Here is an 11,540-nt window from a genome sequence, read left to right on the forward strand (position 1 = left end):
GCGACGTGATTAAATGTTAAGTATGGTTACCAAGTGCTCAACCACTTAGAATATTTTTATTTAAACGCTTATGAATATGAAATCTTGTGGTCCATTGTTATAACGCTGCTAGCATCAAACCTATATATCTCACCAACTTTATGTTGACTTTTTAAAGCATGTTATTCTCAGGTACGAATTAAGACTTCCGCTGTGCATTAGCTCATATAAAGAATATTAGTTGGGACCATTTAAGTCATGTTACAAGAACGTGCATTCGAGTCATTGAAGATCATTAAAGACATTTATTAAGTAAATGACAGAATAGGTCATTCGGATATCGAGAAATGTTAGACGAGTTTAATAATGTTTGATGTAAAGATAGATTGCCTTTTAAGAATAAATGCAACGTTTGTAAAATGTATCATATAGAGGTCTAGTACCTCGCGATGTTATCAACTGTTGTAATTCGTTTGTAATCAATATGGACACTGTCTGGATGATTAGTTTCGGATCCTTTCAGTTGGTATCAGAGCATTGGTCTTAGCGAACCAGGTTACCCATTAGTGTGTCTAACTGGTAGTTGTTAGGATACATTAGTGATTCTGGACTTTGACCGTGTCTGCCTGTTAAAAAGTTTTGCTTATCATTTCTAGTCGGAAACCATCTGCTTATCATCCTTAGGGAATTGCCTGCCTATCATTCTTTAGTCTAGACACGTCTTACTGCATTTAGTGCATCGATAGTGTATAGACAAAAATTCATATCTTAGCGCATCCTAGATTTGCCGGACATATGCCGTAAATTCCTTTGAAGTCTATGAAATTTTTGGTAATATATATAGATATTCTATATAGTTAGAATATCATACGACATCCGAAAATCATTTCACATCGAGGAACCTTTCCATCCACTAAATTATCCTTTTGGCGATAAACCTGAAACACTTACCGACTAACCTGTTCGAGAAATCATTTCTTTTCCCCTTTTTACAGATATCTCATCATAATTACATATCATTTCATATTCTGAATATTATACATCCGCTCGTTTCAATCGCCAATCATCCCGGTGTACAAGCATAAGTTAATAAACTTCGCGCTCGTGTGACGGCTATGGAAACTATGGTGCGACGGTTACAAACACCAGCAGCAGCCATAACCGCGTCGTAAACCTCAACGTCATAAACTATACCTTGAGTATAGTCACCGTTCTACGTATCATTCTATCTACTAAATTTTTGTTTGACATATCATTCTAAATCGATTACTTTCGCTTTATGTTTTACCTCATATATCTTCGTTCGACATGGCAATCACGTAATCTCTAATGTTTTAGAGATCATGTAATCCAGTACTAATGATAAATCAAATGAGTATTAATATCTTATTGACTCATTAAATCCATGATTACATCCGATGAAAATATATATGCAAGTATATTTTCATAAAGAATGTAATTAAAAATTCTCTCGTACAAACTGTTAATGATGAAAATATTTTAACGGGTGGGTAGTACCCGAGGAATATTTAGAATTCACATTAATAAGTTACACTGTACATTCTTTGAATCTGATTCAACGATTATATAATATCCTACTTACAATCACCGATATTCGTATCCGCTTACCTCAGAATAACCATTTTCATTCAAATTTCATATTTGGATTTTTACCTATCAGAATCCAACAAGTGGCATAACGAAGAAAACATTGGATATAATAAAATTTGTTAGAAACAAACGGATAAACTAATTGAAAATCTATTAAGGATTCCACGCTAACTGTTCCGGCTAACTGTTCCCAACTAACTGATTAACATTTAATTTATCGCAATTTACTTTCTCGCAATTTTATTTATCGTCATTTAATTTCTGTTATTTACTTTTATGCATTTTTAAGTCGGGACACATGTACGCAATACGTCGGATTAATTCTGAGACAACATGGTACATGGGTCATGATATATATTTATTTTACGCACTTTAAATAAACGGGACACGTATACAAGGTTTCGACTTATCATATTGACCCATCTATATATATATTTCGGAACAACCGTAGACACTCTATATGCGAAGGTGGGAGTTGGCTATACAGGGTCGGATTTGATTCCAAAATATATATATACTTTGAGTTGTGATCGACACCGAGACCGGTACACGGGTCACGATATGTATTATTTAATTCGAATATTATATATTAAATTTATATATGAACTTATTGGACCATTGAACAATCAGACTATTAGACTGTTAACTTTGGACAATTAAAATGAATTAAAATGTTAATTATAATATATGAAACTAAACAATTCTTCAAGTTTGCCACTTGAATCCATCTTGAACCTCATTCGTATCTTGACGATTACAAATCGCATTCACAAATTTTCATGATTCTTGAAAACACCTCGATCGAGAAGTTGAACCCACCGCACTTCATCTACGGAAGAAAGATTTACGCACCTGAAAAACTCTCGAATCCGAATTCATAGTTTAAACACATACCGTGTTGAATCCTTTGCCATTTATTAGCAAAAACAACCCTACAATTCCTTTTCAAGAAGCTAATTTTGTCACAGCTTCACTTCGATTTCTCAGTGAAAATAATCCTACTATAACCTCGATATTTATACTTTGTCCTTTCGCTGTCGTTATCGAAAAACCTTTTATATTCCACAAAATCATCATCAAATGTTCCAGCAGTTTGTTATCTATTCGGAAGAATCCTCAATCGGTATTTTGAAAATCTCGCAAAAATTTTCCCGTCGTGCCTAAAACATCTATCCCTAAGAATTTCATACATCGAATGTGAAGTTTCTGAAAAACGTCTTGAACTATGAAGTAGTTCTTGAAATGCTAATAAAGTAGCAAAAACTGTAAACGACTATAACAGTCAAAAGTTTGATAATGAAGTACAGTGTGTTGGTAAAGCTCAGAAAAAGAAAAGGGTTGGAACTGAAAAACGGATTGAGCAAAGTATGAAGGAGGATGTAGATAAATCTCAAGAACTGAATCTACTTTCAAAGAATCCCAATGATTCCGTACCTGCTGAAACTTTTAGTAAGAACCCCACTCCTTATTCTAACCCTTTCAAGATGATATTCTTCATCATCATCTTATCTTAAATATTATAAGATATCCTCAAATCTTCCGTTATACATAACCTCCATATCTCTGGAGGTATTTTCACAACTATTCCTATCTGCGATCATGTACCTCTCCGTAATATCTGTATCATAAAATAAAAGAAACTGTGTTAGGTTCTAAATTCTGAAACCTTCGAGTTTAAAATAAGAATGTTCTGAAGCAGTATTGGGAACTGATGCATAAATTAGTATAATATAATGAAACTTGATCAACTTCATTATATTACATTAAGTTATGATAAGTTTTAATGGAATGTGATGATTCACAGTACCATCATCATATGCCATGTTACACGGCTCTTACATTTTATCCAATCTCCAACCATATTAGAACTTATCACCCTGACAGTTCTAATTTTCCGAAATATCCTGGTATTTTGACCAATCAAAATCGTGCCATTACCATTTCTTTCTGATAACTTTAGCTATGTTCATTCCAAATTTTATACATACGAACTCTGAACCATTACTCGCTTGATTCGAGGACGGGAAGAAGAAACGGAGGGACAAAACCTCAGAATAGAAATAGGAACATAAACCACAGCAAATAAGAGAGAGCATTAACTGTGGATGACAATGATTTTAAGGGACAGGAGTAGGAACATCGAAATATAAGGGAAGATATAAAACCTAACAACAACCTTGAAACTACAAATCGTGCATATCAATACGTATTGCAACGTAAAGGCACGGGAGAATTAAAAGCATTATAATTCCAAGGAAGGGATAAAAGAGAATAGATTCTTCTGGTGATAGATGAAAAAGAAGAATGAAAGATATGAAAGTTAGAAATATAACAAGGATTAGAATGGGATGGAACATTTTAGTGAATGCCTTAAAGTAGGAACTAAAGAGAAAGAATAGAAGGTGTGGGAAGTAAGAAGGGAAGGAGGTAAATTTATAGTGAAATATTCGACAAAGAAATCAAAACAGATTGCTGCGTTAAATCAAAGAAGATCCTGATCGCCGCAAAACTAAATCTTATTACATAAGATTTTCCTCAAAACCCTTAAATTCCGAAAATCGATCATAATCACGTCATCAGTTACAACAATTCTATATTTACTCATTTCACTCTCTTTTGTGATAGCTTCGCTAGTACGCTTCACATAATCGAAATGTTTTATCTATATCTATCAATAATGATAAAACTCCGTTATCACCTCATATTCGTCATGAAAGCATTCCTATTGTTATCCATAACGACCTCTAACAAATTTCGGGGACGAAATTTCTTTAACGGGTGGGTACTGTAACGACCCGGAAATTTCCGACCAAATTTAAACCTTAAACTCTATATGTTTCCGACACGATAAGCAAAAACCTTGATGTTGAGTCTAGAAAGTCTGAAATCTAAATCTGGAAGATTAGTTACCCTTTTGACCAAGCCTGACGATTCACGAATGATTATGTGTATATGTGTTATATGATTATTTATAGTTAACGATAACAAAAGTATTAGATATGTAATAGGTTTTGAAATAAGATTATTATATTGGCAAGAGTAAAAGATAATATGTTTAATAAATATCTGAAACCATTTTTGTCAAATTATTTAAGAATCATTTTAATAAGATTAAACGTTTTAACGTTATTTTAAAAGTCATAACTTTTCTAGAAACCTTTTGTTAAACGATAAATGTAACGGTCCGTGATTTTTATAAAAATAAATATTTAATTAAAACGTGTTTATTAAATATATATTTATGTATTTTATAAAATGATTAAATATAGTCTTTAACTAAATATAAAACGTTTTGTATTTAAAAACACTTAGTTAAACAACGAACACATTTTTTTTTCGATATAATATAATTTGATTATAAAATATTTTTATGGATTTTCAATAATATAAAAATAAAAATAAAGATAATATAAAGATTTTTTTTAATGACACCAAAAGACTACAACATTTCATCACATGATTGTAAGTTAAAACATTGTAAATCACTAAACCTGCGCACTTGCACGAGAAAAATCATAACTAATTCATTCGGACTCGAAAAAGGGTGATCTTGGTGTCCAAACGACCGTAACTCAAAAATCTACAACTTTCGTGACTATACCTTACACGAATCGTGTACCCATCTACACGAAACGTGTAATGTTTTGCCGACATAAAGTGGGTAGGTGACGAAAATTTCTTTAAAAAGGCCTCGTACGTTTCAGTTTATTCATTTTCATCAAACACAAACACACACATACAGAGACATAAGATAGATAGATAGATATTACCCCGTATAACTTAATAATTATAATATAAATATATTATGATTATTACTATAATTATTAGAATTAATATTAATCTTAAGATTAATATTACATGAAACTCGAGAATAGGAGTGTTATTAATACTGAAAATACACAAAGTATTATGACGGGGTTCTGTCCAAGTGTTCCAAAACTGGTTTTATGAATGGGATAAGATTAAGGAGATTATGGGTTAAATTTATGAAAGTTATGAGTATGGATCGGGGGTTTTGCTCATGAGACAAACTAGTGTTTGTCATCTCCGTTGCGTTTAAATAATATCCTGCAATATTGAATCTCAATATTGATACGTGAGCACTCTAAACTTAACTTTTATTTACTTTTAGTGTGTCCCTGACTAGTGCTCGAGAAGTTAGGATCGTGTACATTTTTATATCTATTTTTGTTAAAATATATTTAGGATAGAATCTGAATTAGTTACTCTTGCGGTTAAGATAAGGTATATGAATAATATGTTTTTGGAAAGGTGGCGAAAAACTATAAACTTTTCATTTAGATGTCGAATGGATTCGACGGATGGATTTGAAGTTATAGTCAATTGAACTTTTGTACAAATTATCAAAAATGAATATTTTAACATTACGTCGATGTTATAAATTTCTATTATTATTGATATTATGATTTTTATGGGAAAACTAATATTTTTATTAACAACTATAAAATTATTATTTTAATGGTTATTGTTATTAAAACTATTAAATATCATTTTACTAAAAATATTATTTTTACGATTATTATGATTGTTGTTATTAATATTTCAAAGAAAATAATATTTTTATCAAAACTATAAAGTTATTATTTTATTGTAATTAAAAATATTATTGATACTAAAACTATAAAATTATTATCATCAATAATATTAATATTAAAATTATTATTTAAAAATATTGTTTAAAAGTAAAAAGTATCTTTATATCAAAATTTGGTATAATTTTAAGATATTATAAAAAGAATTATATTATTATTTACCTTAATAAGTATTGTAAAAATATTTGAGGATATAAAACAGTGATATATAGTTATATTTAGAATTTTTGGAAATCTTTTTGAGTCAAACGAATTTTTATTAACTTTTACATATTGGTCTCGAGCATTAGGATTGTGGAACACTGTAAATTGACTTTATTTTGTTATTAACCAATATATAAATATATAATTAATTAGGTTCGTGAATCGAAGGCCAACCTTATAAGTGTTCAACGGTGTTATATGTATTTTTGCTACAAAATACATTAGGTGAGTATATAGTCCCACTTTTAAACTCTAAATATTTCGGGATGAGAATACATGTATTTTATGTTTTACATTATGGACACAAGTAACTGAAAAATATATTCTACGTTGAGTTGTACCACTGGCATACTTCCCTGTAGCTTGGTAACTAATATTTACAGCTGTATTGTAAACGCGAATCCTGTTGATAGATCTATCGGGCCTGACAACCCCAACCGGACTGGATGACCAGTATTCAACGGTTGCACAGTACTTCGTTTTGTGACTACACCTTGGTACGGTGTAGTAAGATTTCATATTAAAGGGAATATGCGACTTGATTAAATGTTAAGTATGGTTACCAAGTGCTCAACCACTTAGAATATTTTTATTTAAACGCTTATGAATATGAAATCTTGTGGTCCATTGTTATAACGCTGCTAGCATCAAACCTATATATCTCACCAACTTTATGTTGACTTTTTAAAGCATGTTATTCTCAGGTACGAATTAAGACTTCCGCTGTGCATTAGCTCATATAAAGAATATTAGTTGGGACCATTTAAGTCATGTTACAAGAACGTGCATTCGAGTCATTGAAGATCATTAAAGACATTTATTAAGTAAATGACAGAATAGGTCATTCGGATATCGAGAAATGTTAGACGAGTTTAATAATGTTTGATGTAAAGATAGATTGCCTTTTAAGAATAAATGCAACGTTTGTAAAATGTATCATATAGAGGTCTAGTACCTCGCGATGTTATCAACTGTTGTAATTCGTTTGTAATCAATATGGACACTGTCCGGATGATTAGTTTCGGATCCTTTCATCAAGGGACGGAACGTTAAGCTTTGATAATTGGGTGCTCGTGAATATTAACTTTTAGAATGTACTATGGCTTTATCGATGTTGCAAATCTTGTGGTTCAACTTACTATTACTCATTTACTTATTTAAACCTATGATTTCACCAACGTTTTCGTTGACAGATTCTCTTTGTTTTTCTCAGGTCCTTGAACTTAGGTGATACATGCTTCCGCTCATACTATTTGATACTTGCGTTGGATGTCGAGTATACTTGCATACGTGGAGCGTCTTTTTGACTACTTTTAATCGTGTCGCACGTGTTTCATACAAACTTTAAACATTGTTATGTACTTGTTATGGAAACTACTTTTGTAAACTTTGAAACACCCTTATTGTAACGACCCGCACTTTTCCGATCGTTCTATACTTATGAGATTAATATTTACATAAATTAAACCTTACCAACATGATAAGCAATCCAAATTGTTGAGACTTATGTTTTTGAAAAGAGTTTTACACAACGTTTGACTGTCTAGTTTGACCGATGATATCACGAACTATACAATATATGATAATTATACATACATATTTAACATGATCTAGGATGTTTTAATATCTCATTTTGTATTAATAACAAAAAGTCATAAGTATATTTTGAAACTACTAACTTAAGTTTTCAAAACAATAACCTACGTAACGTTATTTGACATAAATACTGATGATTTATAATGTTTATACATATATCGTATAAGTAATGTATTTAATCATTTTTAAAGGGCTTTTATACATAAAACAATATAAGTATATTTACAAAAGATAGTTATATTTGAATTCTCGTTCCGTTTCCTCAATAATCCTATACGTATATCTAGGGTACTATACACAGCTTCTAGAAGTATTTACTATTGGTATATACCAATAGAAATCTTCAATTATTGGAATAATATGTCATTCATGACATAATAAATTTTAACTTATCTTAGATATTTTCACTAAAAACCAAATTTTCAAGCCTATAAATAAGCACCATTTCTAACTCATTTTTACACATTCATTTTCCAAATTTTACTTCCAATTTTCACACACACTTGCAAGAACTCTCTCAACTTTTATTTTACTACTTCTTTCCAGCAACTTTACATTTTAAACTTGAGGTAAAAACTCTACTTCAACTCTTTTTCAATTCATATATTTAAAGCTATATATATAAGAGTTTATAAACTAGAACATAGTTTGAATGATTTCAAACTTGTTCGCAAACTAAATAGATCCTTCTAATTTAACTTTTAAAATACTTCAAGACCTGTAACATATCTTAATTATATGCTAACTTAACAAGGTATAACTTGGTTTTTCAAAGAACACCTTAAAAACTGAATTTACGACGTCGGAGTGCAACCGGGGGCTGTTTTGGGTTGGATAATTAAAAACCATCTTAAACTTTGAATTGGAGGTTTATTTTCTGGAAAAATGATTTTTACTATGAATATGATAACACATAAAAATTTCATGATTTAACTCAAAGTATAAGTATTTTTAGAAAAATAATCATTTGAGGTTGTTTACATGATGGAAAATGATTAACTTCATAAGTTTCACTAAAGTTTGACCTATGCCGTGTGATTTTGAATACAAACTAAGGTATTTACAGTTCATAGTCTTAAAGAGGGACTCGATCCAAGGAGATGGCAAGTTGAATCAACGAAAACGGAGTTGTAACGAAGAAACTATGACCGAAACAAAATCGGATATCCAAGACTAGTTTAGCCACGAAAATAATTGGGAAAAAATTAAATAAATCACATCTTTTTAAGTTAACATGATATTTTATATATATGTACTTATAATTCAATTTTATATGGTTCAGGATCACCCGTAAACAACACGAGAAGATTAATCATAAGATCCCATGATTGTACGCAACACGTCATTTGACAACACCGGTACTTTATGTACGCAACACGTCATTTGACAACACCGGTACCATGGGTCAAGATTAATCTCGACCAATACATACACGATGGAGTTTTATTTATTTCGTTGGGGGTTTTATTTATTTCATTGCGGGTATATTAAACATCTAAAAATGAACCATTAAAATTGAATTACTAACAACGAACTGCTAACTACGGACTAAGGAATTATTCAAAGTATTAAAAGTATAACAAGTATATATATGTGACGTTTGTTTAAAAAGAAAAGGTATTGATATATTATATATGGATAGGTTCGTGATATCAACCGGAGACCAAGTCAAATTATATATATATCTTCAAGACGAAAGTGAGTATATAGTCCCACTTTTAAACTCTAAATATTTCGGGATGAGAATACATGTATTTTATGTTTTACGTTATGGACACAAGTAACTGAAAAATATATTCTATGTTGAGTTGTACCACTGGCATACTTCCCTGTAGCTTGGTAACTGTTATTTACAGCCGTATTGTAAACGCGAATCCTGTTGATAGATCTATCGGGCCTGACAACCCCAACCGGACTGGACGACCAGTATTCAACGGTTGCACAGTACTTCGTTTCGTGACTACACTTGGTACGGTGTAGTAAGATTTCATAATAAAGGGATTATGCGACGTGATTAAATGTTAAGTATGGTTACCAAGTGCTCAACCACTTAGAATATTTTTATTAAACTGTTTATATACGAAATCTTGTGGTCTATATATATATATTGATGCCGGCATTAAACCTATATCTCACCAACTTTATGTTGACTTTTTAAAACATGTCTATTCTCAGGAGATTACTAAAGCTTCCGCTGCATAATGTTGAATTTGAGCAGGATCTTGCGTACGCATATTTGTGTCAAAAATAAAACTGCATACCCGAGGATCTGTGTTGTAAAATATGCTAGAAACCGTGTTGTTATCATTATATGTAAAGTTTGTAAGTCGAAGATTATCACTAAACGATAATCATTTTTATGTTGTCCAAAGCTTGTAACAAAAATAAGAATCATGGTTTGTAATGTATAATATATGCAGTTTTTCTTTTAAAAATGTCGCATATAGAGGTCAATACCTCGCAATGAAATCATACGTTATTTAACACGTTCTTATGGTTAAGGACGGGTTATGACATGTGGTATCAGAGCGGTGGTCTTAGCGAACCAGGTTTGCATTAGTGTGTCTAACCGATAAGTCGTTAGGATACATTAGTAAGTCTGGACTTTGACCGAGTCTGATTTAAAAACCATTGCTTATCATTGTTGGTTAAAATTTATATGTAAATATTATGTAGTACTAATGGGTTAGTTGTTGTGTGATAGATGTCAGGCTCAAAACTTGTCATCACATTCAGCGACTCCGAACCAGAATCTTCAGATGGTGTTCCAGTCATTAACCTATCCGATGACGAAAATAATATCTTTGGGGAAGACTCACAAATTCCGGATGAACCGACTATAGAGAACCCGGAAAGTGAACCCGAGGAGGAAAGTGAACCCGAGGAGGAAAGTGAACCCGAGGAGGAAAGTGAACCCGAGGAAGAAATACAGGAAATTACAAAAGACGAGTTCGAACTAGGAAAGAAACGAAAGGCTAATGAATTAGAAAATTCAAATCCCGAGTTTAGTAAGGATGATGTGGCACCAACTCCACTAGACACTACCACCCCTATTCCCGCTATTCCTATTCGTTCTATCCCGGCATCCAGTTCTTCAGCCCCACAGCCAAAATATAGGCAGACAGCCAGGATAAGCGTTAAGCGATTCTTTGAACCTAAACGTCCTAGAAAATAGACCAAACGATGCGCTGCCGTATTAAACCATGGGATCATATAATGTTTTGTATAATATTATTAGTGTGGTTTGCTTAATGTTCGATGTAAGATAAGCATATGTAAAATAGTGAAGTGTGAAATGCAATAATTTTCCATGGTTAAGTATTACTTAGATGGTAGTAATTGATTCTGTACTAAGCTATTAAGTATGGACATTAACGGGTAGGTACTACCCTAGATATAATTATAAAACGCTAATAAGAAGAAAAGGCTTTTATAATAATACCTGGTTCATATTATTAATAAGCTATAATGTACTGTAAATATACACTACATCTATAATATTCCATGTGAATAATTATTTTCTTTTCATTCTTATAG

This window comes from Rutidosis leptorrhynchoides, chromosome 7 (genome assembly GCF_046630445.1).
Source record: "Rutidosis leptorrhynchoides isolate AG116_Rl617_1_P2 chromosome 7, CSIRO_AGI_Rlap_v1, whole genome shotgun sequence".
NCBI lineage: Eukaryota > Viridiplantae > Streptophyta > Magnoliopsida > Asterales > Asteraceae > Rutidosis > Rutidosis leptorrhynchoides.